General features: G+C 50.8%; 1 protein-coding gene across 3 annotated transcripts in view; it reads right to left on the reverse strand.

The window, feature by feature from the left end:
• Window positions 1-18935, reverse strand: part of Ank1 (ankyrin 1) — a 175156-nt gene that overhangs the window by 126233 nt on the left and 29988 nt on the right. Inside the window, exon 1 of one of the 3 annotated variants that reach the window (XM_013146821.3) lies at window positions 14111-14170. The exons of the other annotated variants lie outside the window; for them this stretch is intronic. The gene's annotated coding sequence lies outside the window, so the exon portion shown is untranslated. Of the gene's footprint in view, window positions 1-14110; window positions 14171-18935 lie in introns of those variants that run through there. 3 annotated transcript variants of the gene reach the window in all.

Raw genomic sequence — 18935 nt, forward strand, 5'->3', positions numbered from 1 at the left:
AGCCCACACCCTCCAAGGCTGACAAGAAAGGATGACTGGCCAGCTGGGGGTCCACACCTGTAATCCCAGCTACACAAGAATTTGGGGCAGAAGTTCTGCAAATTGGAGGCCAGCCTAAGACGACCTAGTGAGACTCTGTTTCAAAAGAACAGAAGATGTAGCTTGCTGCCAGGACCCCGGATGGAGTCCCTAGAAACTGTCCACTGGGAGGGAAGAAATGGGGAAAGAGAAGTGGCCTCAAATTCAGCTCAGGTTCCCAGGCTCCACCTCCACCTGCTATGGCCTCCCACCTTGGAGTTCCAAAGTCCTATGCAGGAAGTGCCTGTCCCTCAGTGCTCAGAGCCCTCAGACGGTAGGCCAGCACAGGCTTCCCCTAGCAAGGGGGAGGCAAGCCAGCCATCTAAATGCCTGGCTCTGGACTTCCCCTATCACTGAGCCAGAGCCCCTCTGCCTGCAGGCTCAGCTAAGCAAAGCTAAGAGAGTCACTTGGTTCCAAAGCCCCACTTCCCAGCCTGTTTACCCAGCGAAGACCTGCTCCTGCTTGATGAGTGGACACTGAAAATCCCCAGTCCTTCGAGGGGCACTCTGTCCACCAGGGTTGCTGAAAAAAAATACAGAATATCTAATAAATATCAATTTCAGACAAACTAGATAACAGGCTGATAGATGCGTCCCACACAATGTTTGCATGGATTTCTATTTGCTAAATCAGGTCAACTCACCCACACAGGGGTGTAGCCTCACCTACTGCCCCTCAGAAGACAACCTGTTACACCTCAGGGGACCTAGATGTATACCCCAGGGACCCGGGTCTGTCAGGAAAACCTCTTGCAAGTCCTGGCCCCTGTGCAATCCCAGGTGCTGAGTAAGAGGCAGAAAAGGCAGGAGAGACAGCACTTCCCCTTTTCCTGAGCCTGCTGGAGCTAGAATCCACGGGTAGCTGTGGGGAAAGGAGTGAGAAGGCAAACCCAGCCTGGGAACCTGTTCCCCATCAGGCTCGAGTGAGGGAGGCCTCAGCCCGGTCCATGCTGCCTTGAGAATAACCAGATTCTCTTGAAGGGCTCCAGGGATTGCCTCAAGACAGTCCTCCAAGATGGACCCTGCAAGTCTTCCCCACTCTCTCCTGGGCAACTCGCAGTGGTTTTTATGCACTCCAAGCGCCTGTGGTTATGGCAGAGATCTGGGGGCAGAGGCCACTCACACATCCCCCACAATCAGGGAAGTGGGTAGTGCGTCCTTTCTGGGGCTTTTTATTTTGCCATTAACAAAAGGAAAGTATATCCAGAATGTGTATTCAAATCTCTAGCAGATGCTAGGCAGCTGTTCTTCATCTGCAAAGCTGGTGGAGTAAGGTTAAACTGGAGGGCCGGATTTGGAGCAGACTGATACAGTGCAGAAAGAAAGTCAGCCAGACAGACAGCTAGGCATGGTAGTGCATGATTGTAATTGCAGCACCAGAGCAGGCCGAGCAGGCAGGATCATGAGTTTGAGCCTCCCTGGGCAACTTAGTGAGACCCTGTCTCAGGATACAGAATAGAAAAGGGCTGGGAATGTCACTCAGTGTAGAAGCACTGGGCTCAATCCCTACTATCACTGAGAAAAGGCGAGAGGGAGAAGAGAGGAAGGGAGGGGCAGGAGGAATGGAAGACGGATGGTCGGACATGAGGATGTTCACTGCCTAGGACCAGGTCTCTTAATCCTAAATTTCTGCAAGGCAGGGGGGCGTCTATGGAGAAAGACCAGGTACACCTCAGGCTCTCAGCTGTCAGCACCCACCCTCCCCCAGTGGGTGAATGTTTACTGCATTCTCTGAGGCACTGAAGCTGCACATATATGCACAGAGCAGTCCTGTGCTGCAAGAGGGCACTGTGGGGGACCCCAGCCAGATGCCAGGAAGCGGATGGCCAGCAGGAGTGGTGCAGCTAGCCCAGGTGGCTGCAGCCCCTGCTGACTGAGCCACTGCAATTTGCATCTGGAGTGTCCCACAAAAGCCTGTGCAGTACAGATGTCTTCAGCACAATGCTGCTGGGAAGTGGGTGGTGCCTGCCAAGAGGTTGTCAGGTCACTGGTGGTATGCCCTTGAAGGGCACATAGGGATCCCTGCTGCCTCATTTGTTTCCTGGCCATGAGGGGAGAAGTCCTGGTCTACCACATGCTCCAGCCGGGTTGTGAGATCCCCACCAGGGGCCTAAAGCAGCAGATCCCCCATCGTGGATTGGGGCCCCCAAATCGTAAGCCCAGGTAAAGCTCTTCTCTTCCAAAGTTGCTCATCTTAGGCATTTATCACAGTGAAGGAAAGTTGCCTAAGATTCAAACCCTAAAGGAGGAGCAGAGATCAGTGAGGGGTGGGGGGTTTCGGTAGGACTTCAGCCAGGACAAAGGCAGTGGCTAAACAGCTGGGACGTGGGGGTGTCAGCCTGGCTGTGGAGGGATCAGGAGGCTGTCAGGATGAGGCCGAGGAAGCAGGGTGCGAGCAGGGGAGGGGCTGGAGGAACATTCTGGAGACAATGTCCAGTAATCAGGGAGGGGCACAGAGCCCAGAAAGGGCCAACTCCAGGTCTATGTGCGGTGGCTCTTCAGGTTTCCACACCAGCCACCTGCCTCAGATGGGAAAGAAGGGGACTGTGGTGCACACCCAGCCTGCTGGGCTGGTCAACCTCATCCCACAGTCTGCAACACAGGGGGCTGCAAAGAGGGCCGCCCCCTGCCCCTGCCATCCTTGCATGGCTGTGGCTGGATAGCAGCTGCAGAGAGAGGTTCTCGGGGCTTACAACCCACTTTCAGGGGTCACTGTGAAGATATCCTGAGGGCCGGGATCCTTGTGCTCACAGCAAGCACAAGAACGCAGGCCAATCTTAGTAGAAGCAATGAGGATCGGGATTCAGGGCCACCTGCCGCTGCTCTGGGGCTCCACACCCTGGTTTCCCCAAAGATAGCCAAAAACAGCCACACTCCCTGCCATCTCAGTACAGGAGCCAGCTGAGACAGAAAAGAGCACAAGCAACTCAGTGCTTCTGCCTGCTGTTCTCCAGCCAGTGTGACACCCCCACCTGCACAGAGAGCCCCAGAAGACGCTCCTATTCCCTAGAAGCTCCTCCTACTTCCCAGGAGCTCCTCCCATTCCCCCAAAATATCCTCCCACCCTGAATCTCCTCCCTGCCAAGGCTCTGGCCCAGGCCTGTCATGTTGCCTGGGCAAGGCTTTCTACAGCTCACTGGCCCACGTGAAGGCAGTGAGAAGGTGAGTGGAGATCAGGTCAGAGCAGCCAGAGACCTGAGTTAGTGTCCTGGAGACCTGGGTGCCCAGAGTTTACAGCGTGCACCACTGGGAAGCCCTTCAAGCCCAGGCTGCTAATCATACTGACCATGTGGGCCTTGGAGGAAGATTCCAGTTTCAAACCACAGCCCACACGGAAGACTGGAGTGCGAGTCACCCCTGCCGTACAGCAACACAATACCCGAGACCGTCAACTTAAAAGAGGAAAGGTTCATTCTGGTTCATGGCTTTAGAGGTATCAGTCCATGGTGTGCTAGCCCATTGCTCGGGCATCATGGCAGGAGCATGTGGTAGAGGAAGCAGCTAACCTCAGGTGACTTAGAAATGAAAAGAAAGGGCTGTGGTACCCATGTCCCCTTGGAGGGGGACAAGCTAGCTTCTTTCTCTTAAACTCTATCTCTTCAAGGTACCAACAGCACACTTTCCAGAGGCCACACCCCAGAGGGGTGCAAATGCTTTACATTTTGAAATGGTTGAAAAAATCTAAAGGAAAAATAAGAGTTTTGGCAGAGACCAGAAGGTTGGTAAAATCTGATATATTAACCATCTGGCCCTATACAGAGTGTAGACTGCTGGTCCTTCTGGCCAGCCATTCCCCAGAAGTCAACTCAGGCCTGGGGACCCTGACCACACTGGTGAAATGTTCCACCCGGAGGCCCCACTGTGGGACAGGGCATGGCCTGGGTCAGGATGGCGGGAAGCAGGGTCGGACTGTACATCAGCAGCCTCTCCCCTGTGTCCCCCAGGTGCAGGTGGGCCACATGTCCCTCAGCTCTGGCAGGGATCACTGGGCTCTCAGAGACCTCAGAAAAATATGTCAGCAGTTCTGGTAGATAACGATATACCAGAATCTTCTCCAGTTCCCAGGACAACACACAGGATTTGTCAGAATGACCTCCTTTCCTGCTGCAGATCCCTTCTCCACAAGGAAAACCTGCTGACAGGTCAATGTTTTTGTTAACATCCAATTTTTTTTAAAAAAAGAAAAAAATCTCTGTTCTTGCTCTTTGTGAGTGAAGAGGAAGTCATTTGTAACACAATGAGGCAAGGGTTTCAGCCGTCAGTAATTTCTGGCTCCATCTCCTGTGCAGAATAGCAGGTACCATATGATGAGAGAACAGCAGTCACCAAGCTGGGCCATGTCCCGAGCCACACGCCAACCTGGCCCTTCCCATGACGAGCTGTGCTCCTAGGCAAGGTGCCCCAGCACAGTCCTCTGGCTGCCACCTGCCAGACCTCTGGGAAGGGTATGGGAAGTAGCAGGCAATGGGCAGACCATGGGACAAAAGTGTGGGTCACCAGGCTGGGTCTGCAGTCAGTCAGCAGTCAAGTGACCTTTTCCAAAGACAAAAAGCCATGATTAAATGAGATAACCAGGAACAACACTGGCCTGAGTTAATTCCCCTGCATCTCCTTTGGCTCCTAAGTAGAGATGTCATTGTCAACCCCTTTCTCATGGAAGAGCTTCGAGGCGCAGATGAGATACAGGATGTCAGAGAACTCTACTGCGATAGCCTTCTATGTCCATGCACCCCCTTGGCACACACTCATTAACACGTATCCAATGGGTGCTAGGGCAAAGGAGAGCGAGACAGAACAGCCCTTGCCCCGATCAAGGTCTGAGTCTACTTTCCACATAAACATGCTGTGTTTTTTTATAATGCAGGCACATAGTCCTTTCATGACTTGGAAAGAACACACAGTGATGTGTGGCTTCTTGTATGTTCATAGGCTTGGGACCAGGATGGCTAGCTGAACTTCCATATCTCTACCTGGGAAATGAGGCACTTTCGTGTAAATTCAACGCCACAAAATGCACAGAATCACTCAGGTGGTGCCTGCTCATGGTAGACATTTTCGAATCCTAGTTTAATGGGAGGCTGACTGAGTGGACATATAAGGAGGCATAAGCACATCCCTGCAAAGATCGAGGACATAGGGAAAGCTCTGGTACCTCGAGCCCATGGGAAGAGACTAGACCACAGACAGGCTCTTTCCCTGAGTCACCTCACCATGCCCCCTGAACAACGCCTTCCAAGAACACAGCACTTATAGGTGTAACCTGAATCACCACCACTTGCTGAGCACTTACTACAGCCTCACATGGTGAAAGACAATACATTATCCTCATTTCACAGATGGTACAAGTGAGGCACGGATCAGTTGGCAAATGACCAAGAGCCTAGAGCTGGTAGATGAAGTGGCCAGGAGTTGGACTCCAAAGCCTATAGGCTGACAAACAGGCTGTGAGGCCTAGTGACTGGCATGGAGCTGGCGTGGCAGTGAGCTCCCTCCCTGCACTGCGCTGGGGCCAGTGCTTGGAGGCAGGTAAAGGAAGCAGGTCCCTGGGCCCCCAGCAACCATGCAGCAACTGGTACCAAGCAGATGCACCTGGTGTCCTGCATCTAGGGGACCTGCTTCTGCTAGGCTGTGCAGGCCAAAGGGGTGAGAGTCCCTTTGCTGGCTGTATCCTCCAAGAAAATGATGTGCCTTGTCCCAAGTCCTCTTTTACTGGGGTACCTACCCAAAACAAGGCTTGGAAAACCCAGGCTGGACTGAAAACACCCAAACCAGCCAAATCGCACTCCAGAAGAGCCACGGCAACCAGCCCTCCTCAGAACCATCCAAGTCTTCAAAAGCAAGGCAAACCAGAGACAATGTCACAGTCAAGAGATGTCACAGTCAAGAGGGAACATGACAGCTCCTTGTGCTGTGACATCTTCGGTGGGACCTTGGAACAGTACAAGAATGTGAGGAAAAGACTCAGAATCTGTATAGGCTTCCAGCCACTAGACTGGTGGCACTGGCAGCTCACTAATTATGCCAAGTGCAACGTACCAATCTGAGCTAAGAGGTTACCAAGACAACAAGCAGGGTGCAGGGCTCATAGGAACTCTGCACTATCTTCACCATGATTCTATAAGTTCAAACCCCATTCTAAATAAAATTTGTTATACAATACACACTCAGTAGCTTTATGAATTTTACAGCTCTCCTTGTTCACAGTTCAACTGGTCTTAGTTTGAACTAATTAATATAGCACAGACTTGGGGCCCTGGGAGTCGGAAGCTGAGAGGCTTGTAAGGGCTGTCTCCCTGGCATGCAGACACTGCCTTCTCACCAGGTCTTTCTTGCTCCCAGGGAGCCACTAGAATGGTGGCTTCTGGGTCTGAGGAGAGTGGGGCACAGGGACTACGGGGCCAGGTGGCAGGGGCACTAGCTTCAGAGGCCTGCTGCACCACACGATGGCCACAGTGAACATGTGAGGCTGTGCACACAAACATCAAGTGGACCTCGGGCTAGGAGTCCTTCCCTCCCAAAGAAAACAAGAACAAAGGGCACAAAAAAACTTCTGGATGTGTTTAGAGCATAATTGTGGTGACAGCATCAGAGAGGTAGCCTGTGCCTACCTCCTCAAATGACTTGTGTGGAATGTGTGCAGCTACACCTCACCAAAGCTGCAGAAAAAGAAGGTGATCTTCTTGCCACACACCCAGAGGTGCAGATGACCCTAATCCCTCCGCTCTCTCCTCCCTGAAGGGCAAGCAGGAGCACAGTCCTAGCAGGGTTAGAGCTGGCACAATAAGGTGCAGGCCGAGTAGAGAAGCAGCAAATGCCATGGCTGGGGATTCACCAGCCAGTCCAGCCCATTCTCCTGAGGATGGTGTGGCTGGGGTTCTAGTGCTGAATGGGAACGTGAGAGGCCAGGGAAGACTCCTCAGCATGGAGGTCATCATTCGATGGAACCAGCAGCCCACAGTGCAGCCTCCAGCCAAGGCTGGCAGTCAAGCTGGGCTTTGCCATTTCTGAGCTCAGGCAACCTTCTTCCTTTTAGAGCCTGTGTTTATGCCTGCAAACAAAATGAGAGTATGTCCTCAAGTGACTGCTAGGCAGTTCAGGTGAGTGCCTGTATGGCTTTTAGTTGTGGAGGTAGTCATCTGAAGGCTGCACAGATGTCAAAGTGGCTTTGTTTGGGACTAGGCTGGGCACTGATTGGTACAGACAGGGAACTGTTGCTTTCCCTAAGCCCTATGCTTCTGCTATCTGGAGAAAAGAACTGAGCGAGACTGCACAAGAAGTGATTCTGGCCAAATTCAGTGCGTGACTGAGTGCAGTCCGTGTGCTGTGGCCAGGGCAGCTGAAAGGCTCAGTCTGGTGCTCGAGGCAAACCCTGGGGAGGCCCACGGAACTCTTATGACGGGATCTAGGACATCTCCATGACAGGGACAAGCAGACACTAATATGTACACCCCAGAATATTTGAGCAAGCAGCTTCTTCTTGAAGTTGGAAAGATATTTCTGAACAAATTTACAGCAGCTTATAAACATATGAGGCCTGTTAACCCAAGATGCTGTGCAGGCTGGAAATCTCAGAGAGGTAGGTCAGGAATGGTTTCTATGAATCTCATAGCAGGGAACTGCACATTGGTCCTGGAGGAAGCCAAGGAGGCTGGGGACTGTCCCTGATCCCCTTTTCACTGACATGTTATAACTGGACATGTTTATGGGGTAAATGCAATATTTGGACTTCTGAAGTAGGGGTCTTGGAGAACAGCTCTGCCCCACCTCGCCCAACCCCTTGACCTGGCAGACATGTTACTATTCGAGGATATTCACAGGCAAACCATGGGTTTGTCCTGGTCCACCAAGGACCACCAGATATGGCCACTAGGTCAGAGCTGTGGATGAGCAGGCACATCCAGGTCGAATGTGTGAGTAGAGGGGCACGGCGGGCCCACACTTGTCTGGTCCAGACAGACAAGCCTGTCACACCTCCCTGCCTACCAGGCACAGTGCACTAGTGTCATGTACACTGCTGGGGAGGGACTGCCAGGGTGTGGGGCGGTGGGCAGGAGGCTGTGGGCCTCCTCACCACCTGTGTCTGGGGGTGTCTGGGAGCCTAGTGTCCAAGCTCTAGTGCTGTCCTACTTCCAAGAAACACTGCATCGGGAGCAGGGGTTAAGAAGCTTTGTAAACTGCAATAACTTATAAACGTAAGTGCTTTTGATCTTAATGAACCGACCAGCTCTGCTTTCAGTCACCTAAGATGTATCTTCTTGGTCCAAGGAAGTAAGGATGAGGCACAAGGGCTGACAGCAGAAAAGTGGGCAAAGCACAGAAGCCTGGAATCACTGCCCCTCGGGGGAGCTTCCCAGACCTGCTGCTGATCCTCAGGCCAGAGCCAGAACTACAGCCCCCAGCACTGCAAGTGGGGGACAAGGCATCGTTACTCAGCTGGGTGGCCAAGGGCATACCCCTCCTCACAAGCAGCTGGGCACAAAGCTTGTCCAAGGTGTACATTTCTGACACACCTGGTGCGTTCTGCCTAGGTTCTTCTGTCGGTTCTCACCCACAGTGGCCTCCTAGCTGGGCTCTCTGTCTCACAGGAACAGCAACTCTCAAGAAGGCCACAGGACAGTGGCACGGCGTGCCCGCAGGAGGACAGCCTGGGCTTCAGGGAGCTGGGATTGTGCGAGTGAGTCACTCCCTGCCGGCTGCAGTTTCTCCCACTCTGTGAGTGGGGACAGGAGAAATGATTAACTCCAGGAGCCAGCCTATTTGCATAGATATACATAAATTATGCCTCCAACCAAATATCTGACCATGAGTAAAGGCAAAAGGAAATATATCTTTCTGTTCCTCTCCATCTGTTTTTCTTCTTCCCCTCCCACTACTTTCTCAAACACACCAAACTGATGGTGAGCTTCCATGGAAGAAAAGTACACACTGATGCGTATTATTACACACAGATGTGCAGAAGTCCTGCTTTCTCCCTCCCCGTTCTCTCCATATCTATTTCTACCCTTTTCTCCGCAGAATGGAAGGCCTCAGAGTGTACCATTCATTGCAGACTGCACTGCAGGATCCTTGTACTACATAATAGCCCATAATGGTGACCATACTAGAAGCTCCCAAGGGTGTCTGAACAACACTGATCAAAGGCAGATAGACAAGACTCCATGTATGAGCCATTTTACAGAGGACAAGATTGAGGTCAAGCACAGCTGTGACATGCCTCCAGCCCCAGAGATGCTTGCACTGGACCACATTGGCCTGTGGTGCTGGCCACGTGGAGAGACTCCCCTCTGTGGCCTAGAGGGCAGTTTCCAGAAGTCCCCAGCCCCAGAGAGCACACCAGACAAGCCGGGCCTGGAACTAGAAGAGGTCTGCCAAGCCCCAGGCCGGCTGTGGGGCATGCGCAGGTGCCCATCACCTGTCCCTGTCTGAGCTGCCCCCAAAGAGCTCATAGGGGCTGGCATTCATCCCAGGAGCAGCAGCCAAGGGCAAAGCACTTCTTAATTACTGCTTACAGTACAAATTTTTGCACTGGCCTGGGCAATGGCCAATCCCTAAAATACACTAAGTCTCTTATCAGCCTGCAGTGAACTGATCTTGCATTCTGCTGTAACTAGAAGAGGGGCCATCACTTCAGGCTCCTCTCTGAGGCTGGGGGCTGCCCAAGGGCTGGCATCCTAGCCCTCCCCCACCCACCTGAGGCCAGGTCTCCTGCTCAGAGTCCCACCTGACCCATGAAGCCAGTCTGTTCCACACAGATCCCAAGGGAGGCAAGAGAGCTCAGAGCCACCACCTGGACACCTGCACTGTACCCACAGCAGCCCGTCTCTCAACAGGCTTCACACATGACCCAGTGTCGTGCCAGCCAGCAAAGCCATGACACTTTCCCAACTTCCACGGAGGAAAATGAGTTGTGGAATGCAGAAGAGAATCAAATCCAGAACAAGAGAAAGTATCGTGGAGTAATTAACCCCCTGAGGATCGATGGTGTCAGAGTGGAAGACACCAGGAATCTGCTTCCTGCTCATATCCCAGTCTCATGTGAGCTTCCCAGGTAGCTGCCTCCAGGGGGACATGTAGGAGTGACATTGGTGTCTACACTGTTTCTCCGCAGCAGTAAACATGAGGACAGATACAGGGGACTTATGGCCACGCTATCAGCTAATATGAGTCACACAATTACTAACCACAACAGAGACTGGGGATACTGTCTTCCCGTGGGACAGGGAAGAGGACAGGGGAGCACCCGCGTCTGCCCAAAGAAAGTGCCGACACTGTCTTCCGCAGGTGGAGTCTCAGGGCCCACGCCTCGTCACTTTCATTCCCCGGACAGCTGGCTGAGAAGGACTTGTCTTCCCTCACAGAGACCTGGGGGCTCAGCTCCACGCCCCTACTCTGCCGTGTGAACTTCTCTTCTGGGGCAAAGCCAAAACCCTGTGGAGAAGACTGCCATGCTTCCTGACCATCCTGCCTCCTCCTACTCTGCCCAAATTCACTACAGTCAGTTTGCTACATATCCTTCTGCACATGGATTGATGTACATCTGCTTATAGCAATTACCTAGCCAATTTAACATTTTCTTTAAACTGTAGAACTATATCATATGCATTATTCTGAAACCAGTAGCTACCATACACACCTTCTAGAACACCTGGTGTTTCTTCTACTGGATCACTCAACCATCTGAGTCCCCGCCTTCAGGGTAAGGAGCCACCCTAGAAGGCCTGGCTCTCACGCAGATACCTGGTGAGGGAAGTGTGGGACAGACCTGAGAAGACCAGGCGCAGGACAGAGACTGAGCTCTTCTCTACCAGCACCAGCCTGCTGGCTGCTTTGGGACATCTTGTTTGTGCCCTCGCTGGACAGCTAGTTTCTCATCAAATCACTTGGGATATTGGGACTCGGGGGATACATGGACCCCTTGAAGTAAAGAAAAAAATCTCATCATTTTTGAAAATAGGACTAGGGTACACTGACCTGCAGGCAGCTCCAAGGCTAGACTGCTGAATATTCTGCCCCCTAAGGTCACCTCACTCAGGGAATCCTCAAGTATCGATTGCTACTCTGCAGAAACCTGTTGCCAAGATTCCCACTGTACAGCTGCATCCAGTGAGTGCCAGGGGGAGAAGACTGCCCAGAGCTAGACTGCAGAAGCCCATTCCCCTCAGGCCCAGGCAGCAGGGCCCTGAGACACAGCCAGCCATCCCAAAAGTGAGGCCAGCACTCACTCTAAGTGACCTGACCCAAGAAAGCCTGACTTAAAGCCACTGTACTTTACTGATGGAGTTTCTACACTCCAGCACCAGACAGGGCACCAGGAACTCAAGCCAACCAAACCAAATCAAAACTAAAGATGATGTGGAAATCACTGGACTGGGAGCACTGGAACTTCCACCATGTTTCACTGACACACATCCAAGGGCCCTGCATGGTGACGCCCTTCGCAGGACTCTGGGAGCCCTCTCCAGGGAGGGCTTTGCCTGTAGCATCTGATCTCGGAACTAATGCACACTTAATATCTGCACAAACAGTGGCCCATTAGTCAATTTCCCCCATGGCAGCTCTTCTTCAGTTTCAGGCTGTCACCTAAATAATCTGCTGTTATAATTTATGAGGGTTTCTGTCCTATCTCCTGAAAAGAGACTCTAAGGCAGGATCCTGCTGGTAACCATGACCCTGCAGAGGCTGACGCATCAGGGGAATGAAGTGCCCAGTACCCATGAGCAGCCCTGCAGCATTTTAACATAGTAAAGTCCAGCATACCATCCCTTCGCCCAGCAGGACCACATGTGGCCCAAAGATCTCCTCAGCCAATGGATCATTGCATCACTCACCATTTCTCTCTTGTTCCCTTTCTCATCAACCATTTGGCACCTGAGCCGATGCCCTCCACCATTTGCTGAAAACCGTGCAGCCAGCCCTGTGCAGTCCAGCAGGGACTGGTTCGGAGCTCCGTCCATCCTGAGGTCCCCATCAGGCCACAGGCCTCCCCAACCCTGAGTAGGCACACTCAGAGAAGTGCTTCCTCAGCCCTCTGCGTGGAATGTCCAGTCCAGACCTTCCGTTCTTCAGGCCAGGAAAGGCCAGGCAGCTCACCGCAGCGTATGGAGTTGTGCGGTCTGCTAGCCACACACTGCCCACAGGCTTCATGACTGCTGAAACTCCTGAGTGGCTGAATTGGAGGTCAGTGAAAATTCTTTGTGTATCTATTTGACATTTTTCAAAATAAAAATTTTGAATGAAAAATTACCTCTCTAACCAAGGGAAAAAAATGTTCTCCAAACTGGTACCTTGTTGACTTAGCTAGTTTATCCTTCTAACCCAGGCGACAGCAGGTGCTTGGTGAACATTAGTAAAACAGCACGCCTGAGGTGGCTCAGTGACGCAGGTCAGCTGGGCCTCACTCCAAAGTCCAAGCTTCCTGTGGGGGACTGACTTGCTGCTAACAGCAAAGGCCCTCAGGAGGAGAGTGGCCGAGAGCTCAGTGATGTCTGGAAATAGGCTCTTCCTCGTAGCAATCCTACCTGGGTCCTCTCATTCCAAATTCATCCCAGGACCAGAGCTGGCACACCTTCCTTCTCGATTTTAGTGTTTGTGACCAATACAGAGCCACAGAGTTCACAAAGAGAGATCAATAAAACCTCAGACAATATTAACAGCACAGCACAGCCATCAGCTTACTCAGCTGCTCTGTGTGTTTGTGTGTGTGTGTGTGTGTGTGTGTGTGTGTGTGTGTGTGTCTGTCTGTCTCTCTCTCAAAAGCTTCACCAGGCTCCAAGACAGGCAAAAGAGAGCAAATCTCACTTTGGCAGGGGCCTATCATCCTTTCTTCCCATCCCTTGGTCCACAGGCAGTCCCTACTTTAAGTAGGTGCAGCACCCAAAAATCCAGACTTACAAACATTTTTAAAACACAAAACAATAGAGAACAGGAGAGTACTCACTCACTGAAGGGCATCTGTGTTTTTACCACTATGGGATTTCCCCCTGCACAGTCCAGAATGATATTCGGCTTTCAAAAATTCACTTTACGCTCTACTTTTCAGGAACACGACTATTGTCAATTTATAAGAGAACAAAAACACTTCTTTCCTGGCTTTCCTCTTGAGAGTGGCATGCCAAAGAGAGTCAAGATTTGCTGAAAAATAATTCACCCTCAAAATATTCTGGCACCTTTTCTTACAGTGCCTTTTTAGTGCATTGCTCAAATAAACTTTGGAAATATCTGCATTGCAAAGGCAAAATAGTGAGGGGAAAAGAGCAAATTCTAGACCTTTGACAAGATCAGTGAGGCCCAGACTTTTCTTCCTTCTGGGGTCTGGGAGCTTAATGTTTTTCTTCCTCTGGGTAATGTTTCAACTTAAAACCTTATTATTGATTTATCTCTAGCTTTTATTGATCAAATTTATTTTAACTTTTATCTTCTAAAGATGAGACTAAACTGAGTCATTACTTGTCTTTCCCAAGTGCCATCCCCTCACTCCATACCTGCACTGCCAGGCAACACATGCCCACAGATAATGGGCAGTGAAATCCAGTCAGGGTCCTCCGATTAACAAAGGTTCTACATATAATACAACCACTTCCCCAAAACACAGAAATGCTTTCTTCTCATCAAGCCAACACAGTATTTATCCACTGATTACTCTTGGATTAAACACTTGGCTATTATGGCCACCAATCCTGCCAATTAGTTAAGTGGCAAAACCACATCTCCCTGAGGAGGACAGCTGTCCCCAGCTGGCACTGGGGCTCCGACATTCTCAGGAGACACAGAACATCTTTCTCACGTGAAAAGCTCACACGAAACAGGAAGGGCGGCAGGAGGAGTGAGAGCTTAGCTTATGTAATCACCTGATCTGGCTGCAAACTAGATTGTGATGGGAATCTTCAGATAACCTTGAAGCACAGTTTCAGCCCCAATTCCACTGAGTCAGCCACGAGACCAAATGATTCCAAGAACCACCTATCATGCCCCTGATTGTCTGGAGGCCCAGGGAAAACACACTGCAAGAGCACACACCCTATTTAAGCAGTACCTTCTGGTTTTCTAATGTGGCTTCACATACATCGGCCTACAGAATCCTCCCAGTCGTACTGAGACAAGGAAGGAAGAAGACGATGTCTTACTCGACTCTGCCTCCCAACTGCAGTGTCACACATGCAGCTGACACTCACAATAACCTAAATAAAGGAGGACAGGCTTAGTGTGGCTCAGGTTTCAAAAGTTTCAGCCCATGGCTGGTTAGCTCCAAGGCACAAGGGCATGGAGGGAGGAGAGCTCACCTCTCAGTGGCCAGGAAGGACCAGGGAGCCAGGGAGGGAGACAGGCCACAGCAAGCCCCACTCACCCACTGCCTGATGCCACCTACAGCTTCAGCACCCCTGTGATGCAATCGCTTATGAGCACACAAGGCTTGGTGCTAGATATAAACCTTAACAGATAGACAGACAGACAGATAGATGAAAGACAACTGAATAAACAGAAGATATGCATTGAGATAGGACGCAAAAATACCACATAATTAAAGTCACAAAGATATGACGCCCCTAGAATCCAGGTCATCTCTAGATTGTCTACGTTCCCTTTCCTACTGGACAGTAAGGAAGAAAGGTGAGGAAGTGAGCCAGGTGAGCCCGGTGAGTTTCCCTGCTAGAACAAGCACATCGCCAGCCGCGGCCCAGAAGCGAGCCCTTTTCCTTTGATGACATTCAGATCACAAGGTCACGTTTAAAGAGTATTTTCCACAGGCTGATTCAATTAAAGAAGTCATTTTGTGTACAGGGGAACCAAGGGAGTGAACAGCAAGGGGTGTTTTTTTTTCAGCTGTGTTGGAAATGAAGGCATGCAGAGGGAAGGCCGGCAGGAGAAGGCCTTTGCCTGCCCACGCGGCCTCTCTACTCCCGGCAGAGTGAACACAACAGCGCACTCGTGGACTACCTAGCTCTGAGGAGTGCGCCCCTCCTGTGCTCTGGAGCTCAGATTGCCCTCCTCCTCTCCCTGGCATCAGCCAGGATGCCAGAATGTGCTAACCCAAGAGGGCAGAACTTCATGCAGAACCTGCTCTTGCCAAGTGAACGATCTCACAGCGTGCAGCTCCTGTACCATCCACTTCTGTCACATCCGACTCATCACCTAGCATAAGACAGGCCCGGGACTGAAGTCCAAATGGACTTAGAGTCGAGGCCTTCTGAATGTACAGTGTCCACGGGGGTCAGAGAGCCTCTCAGTCCTCTCCACTCCTCAGCACTCAGGCTTCTGAAGTCAGCCAGACAAAACACCCCATCACAAGTTCACAGACACAGATTCCCTTGGGAATCTATTTTCTGACCTTCTGAAGTGAACCCTCCCACCAAGTTTTTTGAACTCACAGACATCTTTGAGAAGTGAGGAGTTATGACTTCTCTCTCTCTGTGGGGAACATGCACATAAGCACATTTCTGGCCTCCACTTTCAAGGGAACTTCCTGAGCTATTCATGGCATCTCCAGGGCCCCAAGTTCTAGGTTAATAATTCCAAGTTATGAGCCTTGTCTCTGGGCCTTGAAACACAGGTATCCTTCATCTACCATGACACCAATTGGAGCCATTCACAGCTTCTGCTAACAGTGGCTTAAATCAGAGAGGAAAGTCTGCATGCATGACAGAAACAGTGTTGTCATGAGCAGAAGAACCTGGGATTCAGTGCTAGATCTTCATTTAACAGCCCTGTGTCCTGACAACCCCTGAGACTCAGTTTTTCATTTGGAAAGTGGGCATGACAGTACTACCCCAGAGGGTTTTCAGATAACAACAGTGACAGGTTTGTACTGTGCCCCAGTGTTTCACAAATACCTCTTGATTCTCTCACTTTTCCCTTCCACTGATGACCCCCAAGGAAGCCCTTTACCTAAAATACTTTGAACCTCCAGATCTAAATTTTAGAACAGAAAACCTTCTGGAAGAGAGAATAAAAAGAACTCTTGAAAACACAACTGTAGGCAAAGACTTTATGAACAAAACCTTGACTGCACAGGAACTATCACAAAGAATCAGCAACTGGGATCTCATCTTATTAAAAAGCTTTCATACAGCAAAAGAAATTACCAACAGAGTGAAGAGACAACCCACAGGGAGGGGAAAAAACTTTTGCTAGCAGTACCTCAGACAAAAGACTAATATCTGTAATATGTAAAGAACTCAAATATATCAGACCCCCGAAATTTAAAGACCAATAAATATATGAAAAATGTTCAACATCATTGGCCATTTGAGAGATGCAACTCAAAACAACACAGAGATTCCATCTCACTCCAGAAAGAATTGCTATCATCAAGCAATCAACCAACAACAAATGCTGGTGGGAGAATAAGGAAAAATTAACTCTTTTCCACTGTTGGTAGAACTGTAGACTGGCACAACCACTGTGAAAATCAGGGTGGAGATTCCTCAAAAAACTACAACTAGTGGTTCCATTAGACCAAGCTATTCCCCTTCTTGATACCTTCCCAAAAGAATTAAAAGCATCTTACCACAGCAATAAATGCACACTCATGTTCACAGTGGCAAAGTTTGTAGTAGCCAAATCTTGGAAACAGACTCAATGTTGACGAAAAAATAGATGAAGATGTGGGGGCTTTGGGGGGGTGGTTATTTGGTTTTTTCTGAGACAGGATCTCACTATGTAGTCCAACCTGGCCTTGAACTAACTATGTTGCCCAAGCTGACCTCAAACTTAGAGCAATACTCCTGTCTCAACCTCCTGAATGCTGGAATTACAGACATGTGTCACCACATCCAGTCAGATTTTTTTTTTAAATACAATGGATTCATACTCTGCCATAAAGAAAGATAAGCCAAAAAAACATTTCTAGGTAAATGGATACATCTTAAGACCATACTCTTAAGTGAAATAAATTGGATGCACGTGTAAATATAGCATTGTTTCTCTGGTGTGCAAATGAAGAAAAATAAGACAGGTTTATCTTAGTGCCTTTATCTGGGGAAAAAAGCTCATAAAACTGACAACACCGAAGGCTGTCCCATAGGTTACAGGGTGAATTAACGAATTCATCTCGGGGGTTGTAGCTCAGGCCTCGCTGCCTAGGGGCTCTGAACCGCCAGGGCTCATGTATGACCATTCTCTCAGGCAGCTGGGGCTGTCTGGCAGACACATGCCATCACCTTAACTGACATATTCATACAAGTATCTAACCCTGATGTGATGTTCCAAGACCTCAGCAATGCAGACGAAGCTTCTGGAACAGGGCGAGGAAGGCCTCCTGGAGGAGGGGACAGTGGGCACCATGGAAGGGAGAGGTGGGAAGGACGGGGCTCTGTGGCCTCAACACATCCAGGGCTGGCTCTGCCACTGCGGCACATCCATGCCCTGGAGCAGCAGGTCAGAGGGACCAGGATGGATTTGGGTCTTGAGGGCTCTTCGTCCCAAGCGGGCCAGGCTTCAAAGTCCACATGGATCTCTGGGGCCCTCAGAGGACAGAAACTGGGGTGCAGTGGGCAGAGAAGGTTCTGTGGAGGATTCTGGAGGGGAGAGTGGGGCCCAGATGCACCTCTGCAGTCTTCCATGGGCTGGACCTGCCGCCAGGAGTCGGGTTTCTTAAATCCGTACTCCACTAATGGCTTCTCTTTTGACAATTACAGACTACATGCTCAATAAATACTTACTGACCGATTGATTGATTATTTCTTCCTTGCTAGTGCTACAGGGATGAAAGTATTTGAGCTATGGCTCATGCACAAGGTTGCAGCCACCTGCCCTCCCCTCCACAGGACGGGAGTGTCAGAAGTCCATGCAGGGCCGGGGGCAGCTGCAACTCGGGACAGTAAGACCGAGGATGCCGGCTCCATCAGCTCCAAGGAGTCACATGTGGGTCAGCCAGAGTCCACAAAACTGCCAGTGCTCTGTTGGCTTCCATTACCACGCAGCAGATCACACAAAGCAGGCAGGGAGGGGTGGACATGGTCAAGGCCCTGGCAGTGCCAAGGGCAGGGGCAAGCGCCTCCTGAGCCTGCCATCTGCGAAGGAGAAGGCAGATTCCTCAAACATTTATGATTCTAAAGGAGGGAGGGAAAACGGCATAGGGTAGGAGGAGGCATCTTAAGTCCACATGGATGCCTTAAAATTCTGCTGCATCTCCAAAGCCCAGAGAAGGCTGATCATTAGAATCCTGAGCTGCTGCCTTGGAGTGTAGTTCTCATGTGAAGCGACTGTGTGGTGTGTTCAAAAATAGCTCAAGATTTATGGCCACATTGGGCAGTCCTGACCAGCCTGGGTGCTGCTTTCAAGCTGGGCAATTTTGTCCTGGCTTCAACTGGCTCTGCAACTGGAATTATAAGCAAGAGTACCCCAGTCTCAAAAGAAGGCAGAACAGCCCTGCCCAAGAAGGTGGGGAGTCCAGGATCTGTCAGAGCCAAACCTGACACTTTTCTTGGAAATGCAGCCAGGACAAAGCAAGGAGCCCCTACCAATGTGTGTGGGAGTCTGTCAGGCTCTGACTGAGCCCGGGGGCTACAGGGAGAGCTCACAGCCGCCTGCACCTGAGTAACTGTCTTAGCCTCTCTTATCTGAAGAGTGGTGGTAACAGAATAAGCTGGCTCACAGGACTGCTGGCCAGAAGCACTGCTGTGTGAACATTCCCCAGGAGGAAGACCCCTTAAGTGGCTGGGACGGGGCTGACACTGGCAGGGTGAGCAGGCCCTGCAGCCCCTCTCCCGATAGCCCAGCCCACCACCAACGTGAACACACTGATTCCCAACTGTAGGTACCAGGCTGCCAGCAGACAGCCACACAAAGCAAGCTGAGCTCTCTAGAGTTTGTGGACAGGACACCGCTGCTTTCAGAAACCCTGTGCCACTGTAGCAAGC

Source organism: Cavia porcellus, unplaced genomic scaffold, assembly GCF_034190915.1.
Source record: "Cavia porcellus strain 051 isolate PalLab524CR breed Dunkin Hartley unplaced genomic scaffold, mCavPor4.1 scaffold_29, whole genome shotgun sequence".
NCBI classification, from domain to species: domain Eukaryota; kingdom Metazoa; phylum Chordata; class Mammalia; order Rodentia; family Caviidae; genus Cavia; species Cavia porcellus.